Source organism: Equus przewalskii, chromosome 19 (genome assembly GCF_037783145.1).
Source record: "Equus przewalskii isolate Varuska chromosome 19, EquPr2, whole genome shotgun sequence".
NCBI lineage: Eukaryota > Metazoa > Chordata > Mammalia > Perissodactyla > Equidae > Equus > Equus przewalskii.
In genome coordinates this window covers 13,938,487-13,961,977 of record NC_091849.1, presented here as the reverse complement: position 1 = coordinate 13,961,977, position 23,491 = coordinate 13,938,487, and the positions used below count along the sequence as shown (strand labels likewise).

Genomic DNA, 23,491 nt, shown 5'->3' with positions numbered 1-23,491 from the left:
AGTCTAGAAATAAGAACAAGCACTTAAAAACTTTTATTTGCAATTTGACATTGCCACAGCATCCAAGTGCCTGATTTTGTATTTTTTAAAAGTATCAGTCTATGATATATTGGAAATAAAATGCCCTCACCACAAATAGTGAGAGAAGCCCCAGTTGAGTTCTCAGCTGGATGAAGGGTAGAAATGGGTTCGTCTGTCTATAGAAGAGGTTGTGAGCGTGAGAACTCTCCACATCACGTGACTTTCTAGGAAAACTAAACCTGAGATAACGATTCATGATGGGTGGGAATCATAAGCCCTTGTATTTGTTTCAATAGAAAAAAATATGTTTATGGGATAACAGACATTACCCTGAAGTTACACAGGTGCAGTTTCGAAACCAATTTATCTTCCCTCTTTGCAGCACACAAATGTAGCTGCTCTGCAAGGAAACCCTTATTCACTGGCATAAACAAGCAGCTGTGCCAGAGGAAGAAATAATAGGGGGAAGCCTGTACCAACTCAGAATACACCTCGTTGACACAAAAGCTGATTGATGAGCAAGGAGCATTCAGAGTCCAGAGGAGAGCAAAATGGAAACGAGACAGACAAACGGTACTGAGAGGTATGAGAAAATGTAGTTGTGACACAGATGTGCGTTCTCTGTGCAAGAGAAGATTAGGGTCTTTCGAGGCTGACAGTTGTTGTCACTGCATCTGACATAAATTTTGCTCATGTTAATGGAAATGTACTAGCATGATTTACCAAAGCCATTTACAGCTGCTGAGTTAGAGTGAAATAGAAAGCAATTGTGGAAAGAGGAACCCAAGAGGTTTCATACTTGCGTGTATGAACAAATGCATATTTTAAAACTGCTATATACATAAAGCTTTCCCCCTAGTGTGCCAACATTTATTTTTCTTTAAAGCTATTCTTTCAGATCTTAAAAAAACTACGGCAAATTCTGTGGTTTCAGAAAACCTTCTCAACCTCTCTTTCTCCATTTTAAGACTGTGCTTCTTGTGTTAAGAGGCTTTTATTTCCTACAAAGCCATTTTTCTTTAGGAAATTATGTTCTTTCATCCTTCCTCATGATGCTAGAATTAGACACTCTAATCTGTGTTGAGTCATAGGAATCACAAAGTATTCTGGAATATCAAGACATTGCTTTCAGCCATGGAGTGGCAATGACAAGGGCACGCGAGGTTTCTACAGATAATGGGTCAAAGGTAAAGTCCGTCAAAAGCCGACCTGGAAGACCATGAGATGAGGCTCATGACATCTCTATGCTGCTGCAGCCAGTGTTTGAAAAGCCAGGCGAGAGAGTTGGTGTTGGGAGAAAAATGTCTTCAGAGATGGAATATCTCCTGGTGTGAAGGAAGCAACTGGACAGCCTTCTACCCAGAAACTTCTCAGAGTAGCTGAGCAACACAGGCTGTCCCTGAGGGCTGCATGTGGCATTAGGGGCAGTCACACACAATGGCTGGGGTAATTAGAAGGATTCTGAAACAGAAAAAATGGGAAAATTTGAGCAGAGATAAATGATGGCAGAACAGGAAAGCGTTGTGGAGAACTCTTCATAGAATAAAGACAAGTTGTATTTTATGTAAGAGATGAAATGTGAAATCTTGGGCTGGCATCATACATGGAATAACTTAGAGTGGTCCAGAGAAAGAGTGAGGAAAGAAAACAGCCCCTGGTAACTAAAGCCTCTGTAGGATGCTAATGTTTTTCCCTCCTGGGATCCAGGAGCAGAGCGGCTGTGATGCCATAGAATACAGTGTTTTCACCAGTGTTTTGCCCACTCTGGATTGCCCAGGCTTCATGTTTCACTTGCTGCCTTCTGCTGACCCCCTTGCTGTCTATTAGCATCACCACCGAAGATGCGCATGGGAAAATAGGAGGCCACATAGAGGGACATAGCATGGCAATTTTTAGTTCTTGTATAGACAAAGTTGAAGCTTCTGTGCTGGCTGAGGTAGGTGGAACCGTTGCTTCCCCAGGCCACACTCAACTACCCTCACAACAAGTCTGTAGTTTCATAATGATGATGATTTTTTACTCTGGACAACCCCCCTCCGCCCCGTAGACCAGCCACTGGAATTCTTTGTCCCCAAGTCCCTTTCTTTTTTTTCTAGGCCCTAACCAGCTCATCCACTCATAGCAAAAAATCTCTGAAACTTCCTGCCAACTCCTGTCATTATTTCTGAGACACCTTTGCTCCTCACTTAGGGGCCCACTCCCTACTTCAGATCCCTCCTTGTTGTCACCTCTTTAGTCTTGACCTCAATGGTTCTTTTCCCAGCTGGACCCTCTGAATCTCTTCATTATTCTTTGGGTCAAGGCATGTGGTAGCTTCTTCAGAAGCCCCAGGATCACTAGTCATTCCTACTGGCTTCTTCTCCATTTGATCCATAAGCAGTTATTGAGCACCTGCAGGATGCCAGCGCTTTAGCCAGGGGTCAGGCTCTGCTTTCTCCCCTGTGTTGTGTTTTTTAATTTATTAATAGGCTGAACCTCTAGTGTCTTGGCTTAAGATTCAGTTAAAGCCTTCATGGCCCCAATGGAGGCAGAAAAATCATAAACATCTGCTAAGGCTGCCACAAGAAAATAACACAGACTAGGTGGCTTAAACAGAAATTGATTTTCTCCCAGTTCTGGGGGTTGGAAGTCCAAGATCAAGGTGCTGGCGGGGTTGGTTTCTCATGAGGCCTCTCTTCTTTGCTTGTAGACAGCCACCTTTCAGCTGTGTCCTCACGTGGGCTTTCCTCTGTGTGTGCACATCGCTGGGGTCTCTATCTCTTCTTATAGGGCCGCCAGTCCTACTGGATCAAAGAACTACCTGTATGACCTCACTGAATATTAATTACCTCCTTAAAGGTCCAATATTCAAATATAGCCACATTGTGGGTTAGGGCTTCAATACAGAAATTTGGAGGGGACACAGTTCAATCCATAAGACCAGTGAAGATGCTTTTTTCTGCAAGTAGCAGAAACTCAACTCAAATTCAACTCTCATGGTGGGCTGTCCAGAGAAAGAATATGTCCACTGTTCATTTGGGCTCAACAGGGACCCAGGTTCAATAGCAACTATTGAAATTATGTTCAGTTATATGCATAGGTCCAAAGATAATTATTCTCAAAACCAAAAACTATTTTAAGATGTGGGTCTATTGTGCCCAAGACAATCAATATTTATGAGAAACACCAACAACGAACATTAAACTAGGCTATATTATTGCAGGTGTGCAAGGGTGTTTTCATTTTCATCATCATTAGAAATGACATTGACATCACTTTCCTACCTCAATTATTCAGAACACAGTTAATGAGTAGACACCTAGCACTTTCAAGGCGTTGAATTAGGAGCTTTCAAGGCCACCAAAATGAATCAGAAAACTGAATGCCTCTACCTTGTTTTATGAATCTCAGGGCAAAGTTTAGCCACTTATGCCCACACTGAGAAGAGAATTTCGAAATTCAGATTTTCAAAAGAATATAAGTAAGCAGTAAATAAATAAATAGTGGCAGTCTCCAGAATCAGCTTGTACCTGCCAACTGCACATTGCTTACAGCAAAGATTCGTACTTCAGGGGACACCAATAAAGGCAGTTTCTGCTCCTTTTTATTGTTTAGTATTCCTTTTTTCCTCCCTATTTTCTTGCTCTGTCACAGCTTCCAGCTGCTTCTCTCTCCTCTTCTCATTAAGGTTTTCCATCTTTCTTTTTCACAAGCTGGATGCCTCTCTCCTTCCCTCCCTCCCCCACCAGTCTTTGCTTTTAGCTCCTGCGTCCTGCACGCAATTCTCCGTCCTCTCGTTCATGTCTCCATTCTCCCTCCCCCACTGAGGGCTTGAGAGACAGGTTCTTTCCAGAGACCCTGGGTTGATGTTTTCAACTTGCCTTTCAGAAGTCACTTCTTTCCACATGTAGAAACTTCGGGCGAGAACCAACAGCACTGTTTATAGTCTAGATCTGGGAGTCTCGATCAGAAGGCTGCCCTGAAAGTGGAGCAGGAGCACTGGGCATTCTCTTTGAAGGAAGCAGAATTCTTTGATGTCAGAGCAGAGTCCAATTTTATGAGCACACTGAAGGTTAGACTGAAACAGGTCAAAACTCAGCCAATGCCTTTAATAACTGTGTCTTCCCTCACAAGGGCTGTATGTTTGGGATAAATCAGATGTTTTATAAAATAGACAAAGGGGCCCTCTGGTATTCTTGCTGCTCAGTTTTATGTCTTTGAGCCGTGAAATTCCTTGTTGTTGAGGTTGGGTCTCTGTGGACCCACTGCTGGAATACTTTCTACCCATAGGGGCAGAATTCCTGGAGTTCCATTGTGGAATTAAATTAACTCTGGCATCCATAAAAGCCAACAGCCCAACTCATCCTCCAACCTCAACACTTCTGCAAAACATAAAATGTGAACATGTGGAACAAAACTCAGGACCAGGTAGACAGGAGCTAAGTGACTGTATCAATTCAAGTTTCTCCCATCAAAGATTGTTAGGCTATTTTGATAAGGAGGTTTTTAATCAATTCTGGCAATTAAAGAAGTTTAATAATCCTGGAGTCAGAAGCCGTTGAGAACAGGCAGATACAGTCCTCAAAAAAGAAGCTGAGTGAAGGGCCGGCCCCGTGGCCAAGTGGTTACGTTCTTGTGCTCTGCTTTGGTGGCCCAGGGTTTGCTGGGTCAAGCATGGACCCAGCACGGCTCATCAAGCTGTGCTGCAGCAGCATCCCACATGGAGGAACTAGAAGGACTTATAAGTATGTACTGGGGCTTTGGGGAGAAAAAAAAAAAAATGAGGAAGATTGGCAACAGACGTTAGCTCAGGGCCAATCTCTCCTCACCAAAAAAAAAAAAAAGTGTCAACGTCATTTAAAAAAAACAGAAAACAAAAAAAGAAGCTCAGTGAACTGAGAGGAATACTTGGCAAGATTGCCTTCAGCAGACAGAGGGATATTTTTTAAGTAAATAACGAGTTGTACAATGTGAATATCGCATATCAATTGTCTAGCTGAGGAGCTGTGGTTAGGTGTGAGGCAGATATACAGCTGCCTCTGTATAGAAGTTTCCCGTAACTCCCTAAGACCGGAAGTGACCTGATGAACAAGTATGGCGAATAGTCCCAATATCACAGCAATTTAAAGGGCAAGGATCCAGAAGGAATCCACTAAAAGTGATGGTTCAGCCCAATCCACAACCAAGGAGTAGGATGTCTTGAGGACTGAGCTGTTTTAGGGACTTGCAAACCACACGCAGATTTGTCTTCCTGTGGATTGTGTATGATATAAATACAAACTTTTTTGCTAGAGAGAAAAGGGTCTGGCAGACCGTCTTCTGAATTCTTGCTGACTAAAAAGGATAGGGTTCTTAGATGTAGTGGCCAAAATTTTTGCAGAAAGCGTCAGGTGGAAAAATAACTCTAAGGAGATAGAATCAATGAGAGTGTCAAGAAGCTAGTGAATGGGGAGCACATGACATGAGGAAGAAATGCACCTGGCCCCTAGCACGGTGTCAGGTGCAGAATACATACTCCACGCATGTTACTGAAGAAGTGAAAGAATGAAAAACTAAATGAATAAATGGAAAGGTTTAATCCACTGTATACATGAGGAATAGCCTCTTTTCATAGAAGGTAGATCTGGAGCTTCAAAAGGAGACAGCAGCAAGCATTTCATAATTCATGGGCAAATGAAGCTTCATGCTGTCCCTAAAGGAAGAGACTCATGGGGGCTGGTGTCTCCCCTTGGGGTCTGGAGGCAGCTGTGGGTACACCTGCCGTGGCCAATTGAGAAGCAAAGGAAACGTAACAGGCATCTTTCCAGAGTTTCCCAGACTTCCTGAGAGCTACCCAGTGTATCTGATACAAGAGTAAATAGATAACATCCACATGAGAAACACACTTGGGCTGGGACAGAGGCAGAGTTTTGACGTCCTCCTCCATTAATATTCATGACTTCGAAAGCAAAGGAGACTTTAGGAAGAAGACTATGGAAGTTAACTGTCTAGAGTACAGTCAGAGTTTTTCTTTTGAGGTGGGCATTGTTTTTATTTTGAAAGGGATGTTATTCTATTTGGTAGGCCAATATTGCTTCTTGCCCATCTATTGCCAGTTAACAGGCCCCGGTCATAGTGACAACCGAAAAATGCCCAACACAATTCCAACTGCCCTCCTGGGGAGTATTATCCAGTTGAGCAATACTATATTCTTTCAAAGAACTCAGTTTAGTCTTCTGGACCATAGTATACTCTAGTAAAATGATAAGCTTTTGAGAAAAGATAGAGTTTATCTGGTAAATATTGAACTCACATACTTAGCAAGACTTGATAACGTGCTCGAGACAACTTGGAATGATATTCAAGTGTGGAATAGAGAACTCAAACATGCACTGTGTCAGTGCTTACCCAGTTGGCTCCCTTCAAATGCTCGCTCCATTACAGAACATCTACTGGGTGTTCAGAGTTTGCATACTTCAGTCCATCTCACTCACTTATGCGCTCTTCCAGGCCTTGAATGCTTCGTTTCAACCTTGCCTGCTCTTCATTTCACCTTCTGGCTGGCTCTCCTACTTTCATCCACTGAGCAGCTAACCTCCAGGCCCCAACCATACCTTGGTTTCCTGGCTACTGTTTTTGTACAGTTCCTTCATCATGACAACCCAGACAGATCATTTTGTGACAACCATTTTGCCCAAATTAGCCCTGGAAACACCCACACTTGAGCAGTCTTTCCAGACAGTCCTCTCCCAATCTTGGTTCAGTTTCGGTGGCAGGGCCAAAACAGACATGACGTAGAATGAATAAATAGTAGCAAGGGAGGTACCCAGTCACTCTCAGGAAAGAACAATGGGGAAGAGGGTTTAAAACAATGCTTACAGCTTCACAGTTCATATGCAGGTTCTCAGAGTATGAGAATAAAGCTAAATTCTAAGAATAGGAAATAAATGTGATCTCATGGGTTCAACCTTGAATCGGTGACCCACGGAACTAAGAAGTCCAAGGGTAGACCTAGTTCTAAATGCGGGAGGATCAAGAATCTCAAACAATGTCAGTAAAATAGACGTGAAATGTCCTGGTCTTGCTTTCTTTTGTTTTGTCTTCATTCTTTAAAAACTTTCCACACTTGAAGGATGATTGAGATAGCAGTAGAAAGTACAGTTTACTTTCTATCAGATTAGTAAACCCAGGGTAAAGAACTCCTGTTGCTCAGTTGTTCCAGAAAAAGCCCTGGGTTCTCATTCTTAATATGTTACTTATCCCTGAATCAATCACAAAGGGCAAGGGTTTGAAGGTCTCTCACTGGATCCTGTAGAGCCAGAAGTGGGAAGAATCTGTCCCCAAAGGAAAGCCAGAGGGTTGCTGTCAAGAAGAGGCCAGGAAGCCTGGGCAGCCAAGAACAGCAGATGCCCATGGCATTGGTCAGGAGCTCTTGACTGGACGTGGAACGGAAGAGTGTAGTTTTATTAAAAATGTGTGTGTGTGTGTGTGTGTGTGTGTGTAAATCCATCAGCTTTCTAGAAAGCAAGCTCCACAATCCACAAGGGCAGGGATTTTTTAATCTTGTTTTGTTCACTATTGCATCACCATTGTCTACAACAGTGCCTAGTACCTAGTGAGTTCCCCCCAAATCGCTGATGAATAAATGAGTATGAAAATCCTGCATACGAAGGGAAAAGCACGATGCAGAGTGTGTGGATGGAGAGCCTGAGCCCATGCTACAGACCGCTCTGCCAGATAGAGGATATTATTGACACTTTCCTAAGATCTGCCCTCTTCTGGGGACAGATTTAAACTCACCAAACATGTGCTAAATATCGAGTACACCAGTCACGGTTTCTTTGTCTTAATCTTGCTAATAATTTCATTTTCAGGAGGTAGTGGAAGTGGTGCCCCTTAGAGTTGCCTCTGGCCAAAAAGTAAGAATCATTTAGGATTGAGTGAGAAAGAGATAAGAGCCTTGAAAGGAAGTGGCCATATCACCAAAGTTTTAAGAGTATTAGTAGATATGCACTTCAGATATGCACTTCTACAGATGCAGATGTAGTGATTCAAAATTTCATAGGGACAAATAAACAAATTTTATCTGGAAAGCTAAGAATAAAATGAGCAATGAATGAGAAATATGTATACCAGATATTAAAACATATTCTAAAATATCAACAATTAAAAAGCATGGTACCGCCTCAGAATAGACAGACAAATTAACAGAACAAAATGTAGTCTAGAAATAAACCAAAACACATCTAGGAATGTAGTACCTGACATAAACGACATCTCAAATGAGTGAGGAGAAAGTGGATTATTTGATCAGCGGTACTGGGTCAATGCAGAAGCCATCTTGAAGAAATAAAGTTAGATCCGTACCTCACACCTTATACCCGGATAAATTTCAAATGTAAAAAATTAAAACCCCAAATTACTAGAAGAAAGCATAAGGGGATTATTTAGTAACTTTAGAATGGTGAAGACTTTTCCACCTGCGACATAAGATTCAGAAGTCATAAAAGAAAAAACTGACAAAATTCTACCACAGAAAATTAAAATAAAAATTCTCCATGCAGTAAATATTACAAGCAAAGTCAAAAAGACAAACAACAAATCAGGAAAAAATTTACTACTTTCATCACAGACAAAGGCCTAATTTTCAACACATATGTTCAAATTAATTTTTCAAACGACCATCAATCCATTCAAAAATGGGCAAAAGACATAAACAGTTCACAGAAAAGTAAATATGAAAAAAACTCTTAAAAGTATGAAATATGTTCAACATCACTTGACTGAAAAATACAAATCAAAAGTCTTCTAAGATACCAATTTTTGGCCTCTTCGATTGGCAAAGATCCAAAAGTCTGACAACATACTGGGTTGGTGGGGCTCGACGTAAAGGGAACCCATTTATCACTGGAGGGGAAATAAATTGGAGGGTTGCAAAGGTCAATATGGCAATATCTACTAAAATTACAACTGTGCCTACCCTTTGACCCAGCAAGTCCATTTTAAGGCCTTTATCTTAGAGTGATACATACATATACGCAAAGTGAAGTATGCACAAGATTATTTGCTGCAACGTTGCAAGAGTGCAAGATTGGAAACTACCTAAATGCCCATTATAAAGGGAACCAGACAAGGCAGCATTATTTAACTGTTAAGAAGAACTGGTCTCCCAAACGTATTGATGGGTAAAAGGAAAAAAATCAAGATATGAAATAATGTGTAAAAAGGAAGCGAATGAATATATATTTATATTTTTTTCAAGTGCATGAAAATCTCTGGATGGATACCCAGGAAACTGGATCACTCGGGCCAGTTTATACTCAAGGAGAGGAGAATTAAATTCTATCTTTTGATGGGAAGAGTGGCAAAGAATTTACAGTCGTATTTAAAAACCACACTAAGTTTTTATACTCCTAGAATTCTGAACCCTGTGAATGTACTACCTATTCAAGTAAATCGATCTTTTTTTTAAGAAAGTGCATACCTACGGGTTTCCAGGTTGTAGCAGTTTGCTTTTATTAAAAGAAAAGAAAAATTCAACTTTCTTCAGATTTTTTTGCAAGTTAGGCCTGATTTCAGCCTTCTAAGAGGTCCTAGGAGAGATTCTTCCTGGTTTCTGGTGGGGATTCTAGCCAAACCAGAGCGAGAGAGAGAGAAAAGTATATTACATCTGTGGTAGTTAGCAATGTGGAAGTTGTTATGGCCTTCTTTATGTTCCTTTGCAATTTCTAATCTTTCCTCCACGAGCAGAAATTATTTTTGTAACCAGAAAAAAAGTATTATTTTAAAACTCGTTCTTTAAAATTCACATATTAGTTAAAATTCACATATTTAAGATTGACTCTACCTTAAAATGAAAGCCAGTTCCTAGAAAGATGTTGCATCTGCTGATGGAGTGCTAGGCTGAATGACACAAGTTGGAAAATCTAAATGAGAATTATATTGGTCTCCATTAAAAAAAGATGGAAACTAGGGTGGATGAGTAGCAATACAAGAAGAGGCAAAGGCTGGAGCGAACACGGCTGGAGAAGTGGCAGAGTAAATGACACTAGGGCAGAAAGGGGCCATGAAGAGATCATCAAATAGGAATGCTGGGGACCTTAGATCGAAAACATTAGATATCCTCAATTTGTTAAATGTCTCTAAATGGAATTTTATGGTGTTTGGCCACGGGGTGTATGATGTACAATTCTTCTCAATTTCTGTATGAAAGTATCAGTAATTTTCCGAATACACGTTTATTTTTTTTCAGATCCCCCCAAAGGAATTGAGCTGAAGAGGAGCCTGTGAAAAGCCTTCAACTGGAGAAGGGGATCCTCAGCAGAGCCTTGGGCTAGGAAACAGGATGGTACCGGCCGGAAGTGTAGGAAGGTCAGTTGGCTGGAGCATGAAGTGATGGGAGGAAGGAGCAGGAGATGGGATTAGAAGGACAATAAACAGGAGACATCATGGGGGTCACTGTGCCCTGTAGGACGGGTGGACTTTATTGTAGATTGTGTGGAGCCACTGAAGCGTTTTAAGCGGGAATGTCTTACATTTGTAATTTAGACTGCTCGTGTGGCTGTAGCTGGAGGACAGATTGGCACGGTCAAGATTGGAGCCAGGGAGACAGATTAGCGTTTTATTTTCTAACAAACCTCATCCAGGTGATGGATGAGGATGGCAGATAAGGATCGAGCAACATACAATTGTGAGAACTCTTCAGAGGATAAAGTCAGCAAGATGTAGTGATTGACTTGGTTGTGGTCAAGTGAGAGAAGGGTGTCGGATGTTTCTTAGGCTTCTCAGAACAGATACGGTCAACAACAACAAAAAAAGACAAAGCATATTCAGAGAAGAGCCGTTGTGTATGCCTTGCTTTTATTTCTGCTGTTTCTCTTTTGTGGTCAGAAAGCTGAGAGTTCAGTTTTGAAGATGTTGCACTTGCAGCATTAATGGGACAATCAAGCAGAGATGTTCAGCAGGTGGTTGGATACCTGTCTAGTTTGGGAAGCAGTCTGGGCTAGAGGCATAGCGATCATTAGGATACAGGCAAACAAGTGGCAGAGAAGGGATGGGTTGGCCCTGGAATATCAGCACAGTAAGAAGGGTAAAGCATGAAGCCCTCGGACAGTGAGGTTTGGAGTTAGAGATGTGATCTAGGGCTTCTAGCTTGCATGACTGGGTGGATGATGATCTGATTATTTGCCAAGCCCCTTTAGTTGCAGGAACAGGGATTCACTTAATTCATCTCAAGAAAAGTGGGGTTTACTGGAAAGGTCAGGTGGACTGGAATCAGACCTGGAGACCTCAGGACAGGAGGTGGGTCTGGGGGTCTCTGTCTCTCTCCAGCCCTATTTCTTTCTGTACAACCTCTTCACTGTCTCAGTACCAACCAGACTTATTGCCTCTTCTCTAGGACTAACAACCCCAAGATTGAGAATGTCTATAAATGTCTTGAAACTGTAAGCAAAATGTCATATATATACTCATCTGTGCATTTCTCTGGGGAGAGTCTGCAGCTTTCATTAGCTTCTCAGAGTGATCTACGAGACAAATGAAGCTTTCACACTTCATCATCACCTTTCCCTGCACGGAAAGAGGCAAGATTTAACCTGCCTCAACTCCAACTCCAACTCGTGACAATCTTTCACTACTGCAAATTATAAAATTCTTTTCATTTTCCTTCGTTCAGATTTTAAAGTTATAGAATATGACTGGTCCAGCTTTTTTGCATCAGGCCAAAGGTGATAGGATTGCTGCTCTTAAGTCAGGAGGAGCTAGCAAGGGGAATGGTGACCGGAGGTAAAGCAAGGCTGCCTAAGTAGGAGGTCAGGGAGAAGGTTTCCCTTAGAAGGGATGTAGTGTAGACGGGATGGAAGGTAAAGGCTTGGCCGAGGCAGCATGACCATTACCCATTAAGGAGGAATAGACTCTGTGTCTGGCACATTGGCTTAGGTGATAAGAGCTGGCTGATTGAAATTACCCGAAGAGATTGGATTAATATTAAGCTGGAAAGAGATCTATAATGGAGTTCTACAGAAATTGTTCCTCACTTTATCTTTTCAACACTTTCTGTCAATAAAAGAATATCAAACATGAATTTCAACTTTGCATTTATCAGAAAGCTGGGGATAATGTATGACAAAATGGAAAACAGACCTCAGTCTCAAAAAGTTTTTGGCAAAGTTGGAATAATAGGCCAAATCAAAGAAGATTAGATTTGGTGGGACTGAATGTAAAATAGTATATTGAGAATTATTAAAATCAAACACACAACTACAACATCAGGAGGAAGTGACCTAACCATATGTGCACATGTGGCTCCAAATAATCTCTAGCCAATCTGAGCCACAAGTACAAGGTAATTGCTAAAAGCAAAGAAAACAGGAAAAACTCTTTGTATTAATAAAGGGTTTCAATGCTCAGATCCAACTGTGGTGGCCCGTTCCTCACAGTATCTACTTCTAGTGACCACTGGCTATGACCACATTTTAAAAAAAATTTTTATTAAAACTTTACTCTTCTGGGACAGTTTTAGGCTCTCAGCAAAATCGAGGAAAGGTACAAAGATGTCCCACATACTACCTGCCTCTGCGCATGCATAGCCTCCCCTGTTACCAGTATCCCCCACCAGAGTGGTACATTTGTTACTATGCATGAACTTACATTGACGTCATAATCACTCAATGTCCACAGCTTACATTAGGGTCCATTCTTGGTGTTGTACAATCTATGGGTTTCTGGGGCCACATTTTGAAAGTACAGTAAACACAACAAACTCTGCCCCTTAGGATGGCCTGCCTAATTGATTTGGATTGTTTCCTGAGGTATTTTCTCTTATCTTGCTTGCCCATGTTCTGGTCCATGAAGGAATGGTCCCTTTCCTCCTGCACCTCTCCCAGGTCTAGCACCTGACCTCCAGGTATCTTGGAGAGCTCACTGAATGCTGGACACAATCCTGGTCTTTGTGACTGTGTGATCTCACAATTACGCCCCACTCCACACTTTGAGACAGACTCCTAAAAGTTCCAGCAAGCAATCATGAGGATTGATTGTTTATTCTCAATGGTGTCAACCACGGAAGAAACTGAGGCACAGAGTCAAGTCTCAAAGTAAGTAAGCACAGTCAGGCTCAGACTCCACATATTTGGCCCTAAAGGCATGCCCAGCCCCAGTCCACCTTTCTCAGTTCCTCTATGAGCTCTGCCAGCGTGAAGTCCCAGCAATCAATGTTTGAACAGCCTATTTCATCTCCTTGAAATTCTCCCTTTATCATTCAAGTTGTCAGCTTCATCCCCTCTACCCGCAAGACCTCAACATCTCACCCTCTACCCTTCTCTGCTCCCCGCCACCCGCCTCACATAGAGTCAACTCGTGACTGAAGGTTTTGTTTTCATTTTGGCACCAGCCCTTATTTGAGTCTATGACCTCCACTCAAAGAACACTTTGAGATGCTGATAACCTTTGGTTACAGTTTGGAAAGGACAGAGGTTTGTGGCCCTGATAGTGTGGCTTACCAGACAAGCCTGTCACGTAAATCTGCGTAACCCACACATCATCCGTGATATGAACTAGCTTCCAGACCAGCTGTGAATGTCCAAAGATTGGTACATTTCTTTCCACATAGGCTGACATTCAGGGACGTTGGAAATTGAGTAAACTGCATATGTGGGAGCTGTACAACAGATCAAACAAAACCAGACAAAAACCTCCAGGGTCACAGGCTTGTCAAGAAGGGACCCAGCATAAGAAGAAATCACAGCAGCGTCCATTTTGAACTTCCTGGTGCATTCCATGTAGGGGGAGCAGGAGGCAGAAATGAAGTCGAGTCATGTAGGGGATCCAGGGCTGTTAGACGGAGCTGGCATAGCCACGGGAAGCAGTAAGATTTGAAAAGACCAAGTGTAATCTCCAACCGAGCCAAATGCTCATGCCGGGCAAATGAGACTCTGGGGTGGACCATCCCTTCCCCTAACGGCAAGGAGATAGGGCAGGAGCACCCTGTCTGAAGCAGAGATTCAGCCAGACCTGGGACACTATGGGGCCCATGGGACAGGTGGCTGGCCTCACTGGGCAGAGCGCATAAACTAGATAGTTACGATTCCTTTCCTCAAACTTTCCAGCAAGGCCAAGTGCACCTTTTGAGGCTAATGATCTATTAGGATGCCAAACTAAATTTCATTTTCTGTTGGAAAGATTTTTCCTTTTCTGGCCCAAGCGAAAGACTTGGCAATTTCACCCAGAGTTCTTCTTACGCGTGGTAATAACAATTAACCAAGAGCAACGACGTGCCTTAGGGTAACAGAGCCCCATAGAATGTGCGAATGAGTCCCTAGGCGGGCCACGGAGTCAGGCACAGGGCACATCTGCTCATTTTCCTTTCCAAAATAATCGCGGCTCTAAGATCCCGTCCGCGCTTGCCAGGAAAGCACTGCCCCAGTGACTGGCTGCTGCCAGCAGTGACCGCACATGGCTCCCCAAGTAGCAATTCAGAGCGATCCCCCCTACCCCCAGCAACAGTTACATACATTGAGTAGTAATGTGTTTCAGACTTCTGTGGCTTGTGTGTACTTAAATAAAAATTATGGCCCACTCTTGGAAAGCATAATGAAAACTTGGTCTTTTTTAAGGGCTCTCAACTGTTTAATTGGTCCAATAACATCTGTCCCTAAACCTTATGCCATTACCCACCAAGTCACAGAGGGGACACAGGTAATGTGGTTCCTTCCCCAGCCAGAGGGTGACATCACTCACGCCTCTCTAAGTAGGTCCTTCAGCTCTTCCCCAGCATGCATCCCTGGTGGTTTCCTTTCACAAACCCTTCTATCCAATGTACTATCATGGTTAATCGATTGATCAAAAAGTCTACTAAAATGGGGAATCATGAAAAGTTTCATATCTCCAATCAATCTTTTACTTTAATCTAAAAACAAACATACATTAATTTGCCAGTTTGTCCTGGCAGCCATGTAGTTGCTCCCAGAGAGGAAACTGGAGCAGAAAAGGAGGGAAGGATATGTGCAAAGGCCCTGGGGTTGAGATAGTGCTGCAAGTGGTCAGAATGGGAAGAACAGTGAGCCATGAGCACAGTGAGGTGAGCAGAGCCAAAATAGGGAAATTGAACCTCACCTTCTAGGCTAGAAGGACTTGTAGAGGGATCTAAAAAGTAAAATGACTCAGTCACATCAGCATTTTAACAAGATCACTCTGGCAGCAGAGTGGAATCTAAAAGGTTAAGGAAGTAAAAGTGGAAATGCTGGGTTGAGTATAGACGATGATGTCAACTCCTGAAAGAAGGCATACAGAAGGAGGAAGGGCAGGTTTGAGAAGGGAAAGAAGACGCTAAAAAAGTTAAAACTAAAACCCAGAGTCAGACAGCCTCCTGCTGACCTCTTATTCCAAATGGCAGGACTCCAAGCTCACCGTGTCACCCCTTAACCTCGCTAGTTAATAGACCAGGAATGACGTGAGATAGTGAATGGAAAGGAATATTACAAGTTGAGCCGAGTGACTGCTGTGCTATTTTCAACCACTCGCCCATCTCTCACCAGGAAATGTCATTTAATTTGGGGTTAGATGGATTCACCAGGAAATACTCCAGTGTGTAGTGGGCCTGGGGAACAGAGGTCAATTTTACAATTATGAAACAGCTGGCTTTTCCAGACGCACCGGAAGCCATCAGGCCATAGCCTTAAAGGGTGGCTACTGAAATGATACCTGCTCAGCCTGTCACCAGTGAGCACACCAGGGACAGTGAGGTGGGGATGGGAAGTGCTTCTGGGCGCACAGCTGAGCACGTTCAATGAGCTGGGCAGCGTGGGAGAAGTTGAGGCTCCTCTACAGACATCGTCAGCAAGGACTGAGCATTGAAATTAAACTTGGGCATCCACCAAGACCCCCATCGTGGCCTCCCAGGGCCTGGACCCTCACTGTACCTTCCCGTGGCCTCGACTGTCCTTGGACTGTCCATGGTATATACAGAACTGACACTTATCCCCAAGACAACCAATTCTGCTTCCCTCCTACTTGACGCTCAAGATGACTTTAGCTGTGACCAAGCAAAAGACAACACCTGAATGCCATTCTGGCTTAAACTGTTATTAACTAGAGGAGTTGTTCAACAACTCATTTTCACTTTGGAGGCTGAAAATAAGTGCCAGCTAGTGTCTTTAGCCAATCTCTAAAGATACTGCCCCTGATTCAGGACATGCCTAAAGGGGGCTGGGACCAGGGTGAGGAGATTCACCTGGGGTGTAAAACTGAAGCAGATGCTAGAAAACTCAGTAATCAAGATAAATAACATCTTCATGCAATATTTAAAAAATCAAAATAAATGTAAGAAATCCACGATGAGAAAAATAAAAGTTTATAAAGAAGTACCATGCTGGGTTCTATCGGAGTCTGAGGCAAAAGGAAAAAGCAGTAATGTCTGTTGTTTATTTAAAATTGTGATATTTTGCTCATTGTGGGTTTTTTTGCATTCATTTTAATTTTTTAAAATATATCACATTAAGACATTGCATCTTGAGTCTTGACTTTTGGGAGGCCTCCTTAAACCTTACACCAGAGGCAAGTGCCTTGTTTACCTTGCTCTCGGCCCGGCCGCGTGGGCAGGAATTTGGCGTTTTACACGTGTTCTCTCATAGCTTCAGACACCCCACCCCCACCCCAACACACACACACGTGCACACACACACAATAGCGTGGAGAAATTAGAAGCTACTCTTTGGAAATGAAAGCACGCATCCTGTTCATTTGTAGAGGTTATTCAGAGCGTTCTTAAAACAACTTTTCTCATTTATCTTTTCAAGAGTGTCGCTGTTCACCTTTAAATACACACCTGAGATCAGCGTTTGCGGCAGAGCTATACCCTCGGGTCGTGCTCACACACAGAAAGGAGGAAAATCAATTTCAATCCCCGCGGGACGGGATTACTGGTTCAGAAGGTCACTAAATGCTAGCCCTGCTCAATGGGCTTGGAACAAGATCCTTGTCCGCACTGCTTCACTGCACACGCAGCCCAGGGAGGAGGGCTGCCTGGAGACTCACTCCCAGCCTTTCCCCACGAGGGAGGAGAAAGATGTCGCTTGTACAAGCCACAGATAAATACTTTAAACAGCGAAGGGGAGAGGCAGACACGTGCATGTGCAATGTGGAAACGGAGACTTATGTTTGCACCTAATGCTCTAGAGAAATTGGCCAAGACTGGCTCAACTGACTGAAAATATGACTGCTGTAATTCTGTCAAGGTCACTTGTCAGACTGGGTTATGTGCTCCGCAAGGGCTTGCTGCACAGATCGGCCTTACCGAAGGGCCATAACTCACGGCTCTATCTCACGGAAACCTCCCAGGCCCGGTTACCATTTTGTTCCTGCCCTTCCCGGCCCGGGTATCTGATTCAGGCCATCTGCAGCATACAGGGGGTCCAGGCTGAGCCTGGAGCCTGTGTCAGTGATGGCAGCCCTGAGCCCTTCCAGATGTTGGCGGACTGGTGCCATTTCTGTCACCTTGGAGATTATTACGAACATTTTATTGAAACCGCATGAATGGTAACAAGGTCTGAGGCACAGAGGGGCAGGAGAACAAAGGCAGCCAGGCCTTTCCTACGGAAGACGTGTGAGAAGTGCTTACCTGGTCTCAGGAGCGCACACTTTTTTTCCCAGTGGGAGGAATAGGGTTTCATGGAAAGAGCCAGGGCATGGCAGTCAAATAGATCTGCAGACTTGAGTCTGAATCCTGGCTCCATTCATGAGCTGTGGGACGTTGGGACATTATTTAACCTCACCGAGGTTCGGTTACCTAATCCATAAAGTGGGGAAAAGCTAATGGATGTAAAGCGCCTGGCGCCAAGCCTGCGCTCCTCACGTGGGTATTCCAGCCCCGTTCTCAGCAAGAATTGCCACATAGTTCTCTTTTCTCGCTGTTTCTTAAATTGGCCCTTGTTTATGCCCAGAATCTCCAGGCTGCTTTCGCTTCCTGTCATCATGTTCAAAGCTTGGCCTAGCCCTCTCTTTACCAAGCATATGTCATTGGGACGATAGGATTGGATTTTCATGAGAAAAAGGTACCCAGATTAGTGCATCGCATTCCCAAGCAGCATGATGATGGGCAGGGAGGCGGGGAGGAGAAAGGAGAACAAGGAGCATCTCTTCCTCTCCCTTCTCCTCCTGGGCTCCTGTCTAGTCCCCAGGATCTGGGAAACCAAGAAAGAAGCCTAGCCAGTCGCACTGCAGTCAGTCAGCTGTGATCCTGAGCTCACTGTGGGGAGGGTCATAAAGGAGATGCAGGCTCTGGACGTTGGGTCCCACATCCTCCCAGGAGGAGGGAAGGTAAACATCGCCCCTAGCTGGGAGGATCAGGAGCCCTGGCATACCCCAGCAGAAAACATAGCGAGATTTTTCTTAAACAAAACATTCAGGGCTCATTTTCCAGCAGTGAGAAACTATGGATGCCCTCCCAAATCTAAGATTTTTGGCCGCCACCTCAGGAGCCCTCCTGGGAGAGATTATTGAGAACCTGAAATCTGGTGGGTCAGGCCCTTCCTGGGTTTAAGATTCTCAGAGATGAGAAAGTCTGTGCCAACCTGTGATGCCCCATGTGGGCAGAGCATGCCGCCTGCAGAGACGGCTGAAGTGTGTTAAAGAGAAAAAATTATTCATGACCCTTGTTAAAGATGGTAAGGCAGACTTTATGCAGCGGGGGCCACCACAATAGGATCTTGTAGTAGGGGAGAAAGATGGGACTCAACTCTGACCCCAGCAAGGACAAGTGGGGTTTGTAGTGAAGGAGCAGGGTGGGTGTCAAGGAATGGAAAACTACTAAGAGGAAACATGAGGGGTAAGGGGGACTCATGCTAGGCCGACTCAGTAGAATTCTTGCTGATGGCAGGCCAGCGCGATAAGACACCGAGGTGGTCAGATCCCAGGGACGTGGGATTTTCACTACATCAACTTAGAATTCCTACACAACTGTATCCTACAAGGACAGAGAGGTCAGGCCAGCAGAGGACTCCAAGGAGCCGGGTTAAACTTTGGTTAAAGAAGAGAGTCTTTTTCAAGTGACGGGGCCCAGCCGCGGGTTTTGGCTGATTGTAGGCGGACAAGATGTTTCTGAAGGCAGCACGGAGATGGTGGAAACTGCCCCAATTCCAGGAACTAAAAGAAACGTCAAGTAGTCAAACCTCTTATTTAGGGAGCTTTTATTGTTGAGAGAGGCCTTTCCAATTTTCATGGGCCCCGCAGCCGCAACAGGAACAGCAACACATACCAACGTCAGCCTCATGCTTCCTAAGCCCCAGGAATGTGGGATGCAGCCGCTGGACCAGTCCACCAGGTGGCAGAGGGAGAGCAGCGTGGCAGTCCCAAGGAGAAAACACGATGGTGGCCAAGGGCAAAGGTGAGCCACTCAGGAGCCACAGGAGTTGAGCCTGTGGTTGGGATACCAGTCATCTTTGGTGGGGAATTCAACATTAAAGATATTTTTATTTTTATCAAGGCTGTTACTCATTCCCTTGGTTATATAGAGCGTGGGGAAGCAAAAAGTTAAACTCAAAACTTGTTAGCATTCGTTAAAAAAAATAAAAGATGATGAGCCATTTGGCAAAGACTGTTTCTGTTTGGGTAAATTAGAGTTGACACATTTAATTGGGGTTCAGAGATCACTCTCAAAGAAGGTAAGCTTGCTGGTTTCTCCCTTGGCCCGGTCTGATAGGAGCAACTTCTACTTCTGTTCTTTGCGTCGGTTGGCCCCCAACCTGCGCAGAGGATTCCGTTGACAGCTGGAGCTGCCCCCAGTGGCTCCCCAGCTCCAGGTCCTCGGCTGTGGGCCCTGCCTCGGAGAGCAAAGACACGGAAAGAAGCAGCTCCATTGCCCGTGGCTGGCCCACTATGGGCGGCTGCTGCTCTCACTCCCAGCAGCTCTGGGGAACCCTGGGCAAGGAGGAAAGGAGAGTCTTGGGAGCAGAGCTACCCTGACGCCAAGTGGAGAAGGAAGCAACTTCTCTTCAAACCACAGTCCAGTGGCAGACTGAATTACGCAGAATCTTTATGTTGGCCTCACCCTCTGCCCCTTCTCCAGCTTGGCTTTCCCATTTCATCCACTCTCCATGGGAAGGAAAGCCACTTATTGAGCAGAAGCAAATGCTACTAATACTACACTCCAGAGCAGTTTTTAAACAAATATCAATTCATTGAGTTCTCACAACAAGCCTACGAGAATCTCATTACACCCACCTAGCAGATGAGTAAATTGAGGTACGGAAAGGTCAAGCGATGTGCCTGATGCCATAGAACTACTAAATGACAGAGCCTGGATTCCAATTCACATCTATCTGACTCCAAAGACCATTTTCTTTTCAGAACAGCATGTTCCCTGACATTATAATATTGCTTTATGTGTTACCTCTCCCAGGACTGTTTGTATTTTGAAAGAAAGAGCCTGGAAAGGGAAAGACTAAGAATGGACACAAAGATCTCTTGCTCCAAAGGTTGGCAACCTCACCCATACCAGATTAACATTCCCGGAGTTTAGATCTTAATTCCTGTAGATTATTTTTCCTTCTTGCTTCACTTGATCTGGTTTCCGGAAGCATTCCTTGATATTCTTTCTATTTCGTTAGAGGGATTAAGAAATGGAACGTGTTAGATGCATTTTCATGATTGCAAATCAACACTGCACAACAGAAGTTACCCACCAAAACATCTCAGTGGCTGAGAACCATCAGTGTGTGCCATGCCAGAGGACCACGGTGATGTTACCGTCACCACCGTTATGATGTGCCCACCTTGTCCTCCTCTCCATTGTCACAGCCCAATCCCTCCGGGAAATCTTCCCTCGTTTATCAAAAATACAATGGTGGGATACGTTTTTGCATAAATTATCATTTAATGGTCCTGCGTTTAGAAGCTTCCAATATTTAGACTATCGTATTAATTTCCTAGGGCTGCTGCAACAAAGTGTCACAAGCTGGGTGGCTTAAAAGAACAGAAATGCGTTCTCTCAGAGTTCTGGAGGTAAGAAGTCTGAACTAAGGTGCCGGCGGCGCCATGCCCCCTCCGAAGGCTCTAGGAAAGTCTCCTCCCATTGCTGCTTCTAGCTTTGGTGGTTGCCAGCAATTGGACTCATTCCTTGGTTTATAGACGTATTACCCCCGTCTCTGCCTCCATCTTCACATGGTGTTTGTTCTCTTCTGTGTCTGTGTCCAGATTTCCCTTTTCTTATGAGGACACCAGTCCTCGGATTTAGGGCCCACTCTACTCCAGCATTCTCTCATCTTGATTACATCTGCGAAGACTCTCTCTGCAAATAACGTCACAGTCACAGGTACCAGGGGTTAACTTCAACATATCTTTTGGGGGGGACACAATTCAAACCACAATAACTAACTTTGCCCACATGCAGGGCAGACATAATAATCGATCATGGGATTTTCTATGGAGAAGACTAGACATCTCAATCCTTCTCCACACAGCTGTCCTGGCTGTACCTCCCAGCAATCAGAGCTAGTATCTGAGGTGAAACTGATTTGCCATCACAAGTCCCACTAAAGGAATGAGGGAATGAGTCTGGAATGATGGCAATCCAGCACATGGTGATGAGCTTGTGGGGAAGATGGTGCCGGTGCCCTTCAAGCCCGGTTCAGGCAGCCTTCTAAGGTGGGTCCTTCTGGGAGTCATCCTGGATAGGTCTGTTACCAGGCAATCTCCCTCTTGGCCTAGCAGGCACAGTGACATATGACCACAGCCTTGGGTTCAAGGGGAAAAGGTCTTGCTGCTTTTTCTGAGTCTGCAATCCACATGCACTGTAGCATGGCCGGGTTCCAACTTCACTCCATGCATGCATTTCTCCTCCCTCCACCCCCCCACAAATTAGAAATACTGATCCACAGCCATCTCCCAGGGCTGTGGGGCAATTTAATTAATGTTTATAAAGCACTCTAAGGTCTTCGGATGAAAACTGCTGTGTAAGTGCAAAATTATTATTAGTTCTCAGCCTCCTGTCCCTTGACTTCTGACATGGGCTTTTGTTATTCCTGAATGGGAGCCGTTTATGTGCTGTCCAGCTGGCTCTTTCGGGTACATAGGCAAGTACATACACATTTGCAGATTTTTTTCCCTTTGAAAAAGGCATTCCAACTCTGTGGGATGTCTTCAAGCTTTTCAACGTCTGAATTTCTCTCTGCTTGTCTCTACTAAGTACTGTAATTGACAAGGGTAGATTGTAAACAGGTTACTTAGGAAAAAAGGGATGGGGAAAATGGTCAATTTGAAGAAATGGGACCTCTTATGATGAAGAATAAAACAGTATCTCCTTCTCATGCAGAATCTGAATGAACCACTAAGTGAGGCCTGTCTCCCTTGCCCAGAGGTAGTCTGCATGTGTTTATGCTTTGAAAGGAGGAGAGAAGAGAAGGTTTGATTTCAGTGCCCAAGTTTCACCTCCTTCCATCACCCTAACTTCTCAGGAACCATGGAAACACATACACCCTGCCTAGATGATGTTTTCCTGATAATTCTTCATTACCTAACTGTGCACTTGCCTGGGATCCCACGGGGAGAATGAAATAAAGTGGAAGAGAAAAAAGATGTCTGCAAGTGAAATGCCTTGTCTCTGAAGGACGAAGGGGGCTCTTGTGTAATTTATCAAGCTCTGGGGCAACAAACAATGTTAAATGGCACCATTTTCCTTTTCTCTAAAACATTTTCATACCCTTCCCATGTTACCCACATGCAACCCATTAAGCTCCCTTGAAGGTGCTTTTTGGTTTATCCACTGCTTTGTTAGCAGTGTCTGCTAGTCAGCCAACTGCTGTAAGATTTTGTTTTTAAAATCACTAGGAAGAAATTATGTAACACATAATCAGCTGGACAAAAGTATAAAGGTACAGAACCAATGACAGAAGCAAATGTTAGGTCTGTGACTGTGAACAGGGGAAAATAAACCTCAAAAGCTCTGATGATGCACTTGATGCTTCTCAAATTAACCAATCATTGATCGAAAATAATATCAAATTATGTAAGGGAAAAACCAGAAATGTTCTGCTAGGACAGGAAAGTTGAGGCAGGAGTGGGAGCGAAGATGGATAAAACCACCTTTAATCATGAAGCATCTACAACTCTAGCAGCACCAGAGTCCTGTCAGCTACCGTGACGATCATGACACACAGGGACCTCTTCTGTGGTCTAAGATGACTAAGTTCTGCCTGTTATGTAGAGGGGTCAAGATGGAAGGGATAGTCTCTTTCTTTCCATTCCTTTCTTTTTAAAAAGGAAAGGAGACCTAAGTAAAAAATAAAACGTATGTGCAGTCGCTAGGATCATAAGAAAACCCAGGACTGAAAATAGAAAGGACAACATAAGGGAACGAGTTTGTTTCCATTCCTTCTTTGCTCTTCCATTGATGCTGCGCTTCTCTGGGCTTCCATCAGCCTCCTAAAGTCTTCCTGCTTCCCATCTCCTGCAGCTCTTTCATTTCATCCTCCACTTCGTTTGCCTGGTAATTGGCCTAGAAATGGATCTAATTATATGGCTC

The 23,491-nt window shown here is 44.0% G+C and overlaps 1 long non-coding RNA gene across 1 annotated transcript; it reads left to right on the top strand.

Moving 5' to 3' along the window:
* The first annotated feature begins 399 nt into the window (after positions 1-399).
* LOC103566675 (uncharacterized) lies at positions 400-19,451 on the top strand. Its single transcript, XR_548552.2, has 3 exons — positions 400-604; positions 10,232-10,350; positions 16,773-19,451. It is a non-coding gene; the product is annotated as an uncharacterized lncRNA (long non-coding RNA).
* The last annotated feature ends 4,040 nt before the right edge of the window (positions 19,452-23,491 follow it).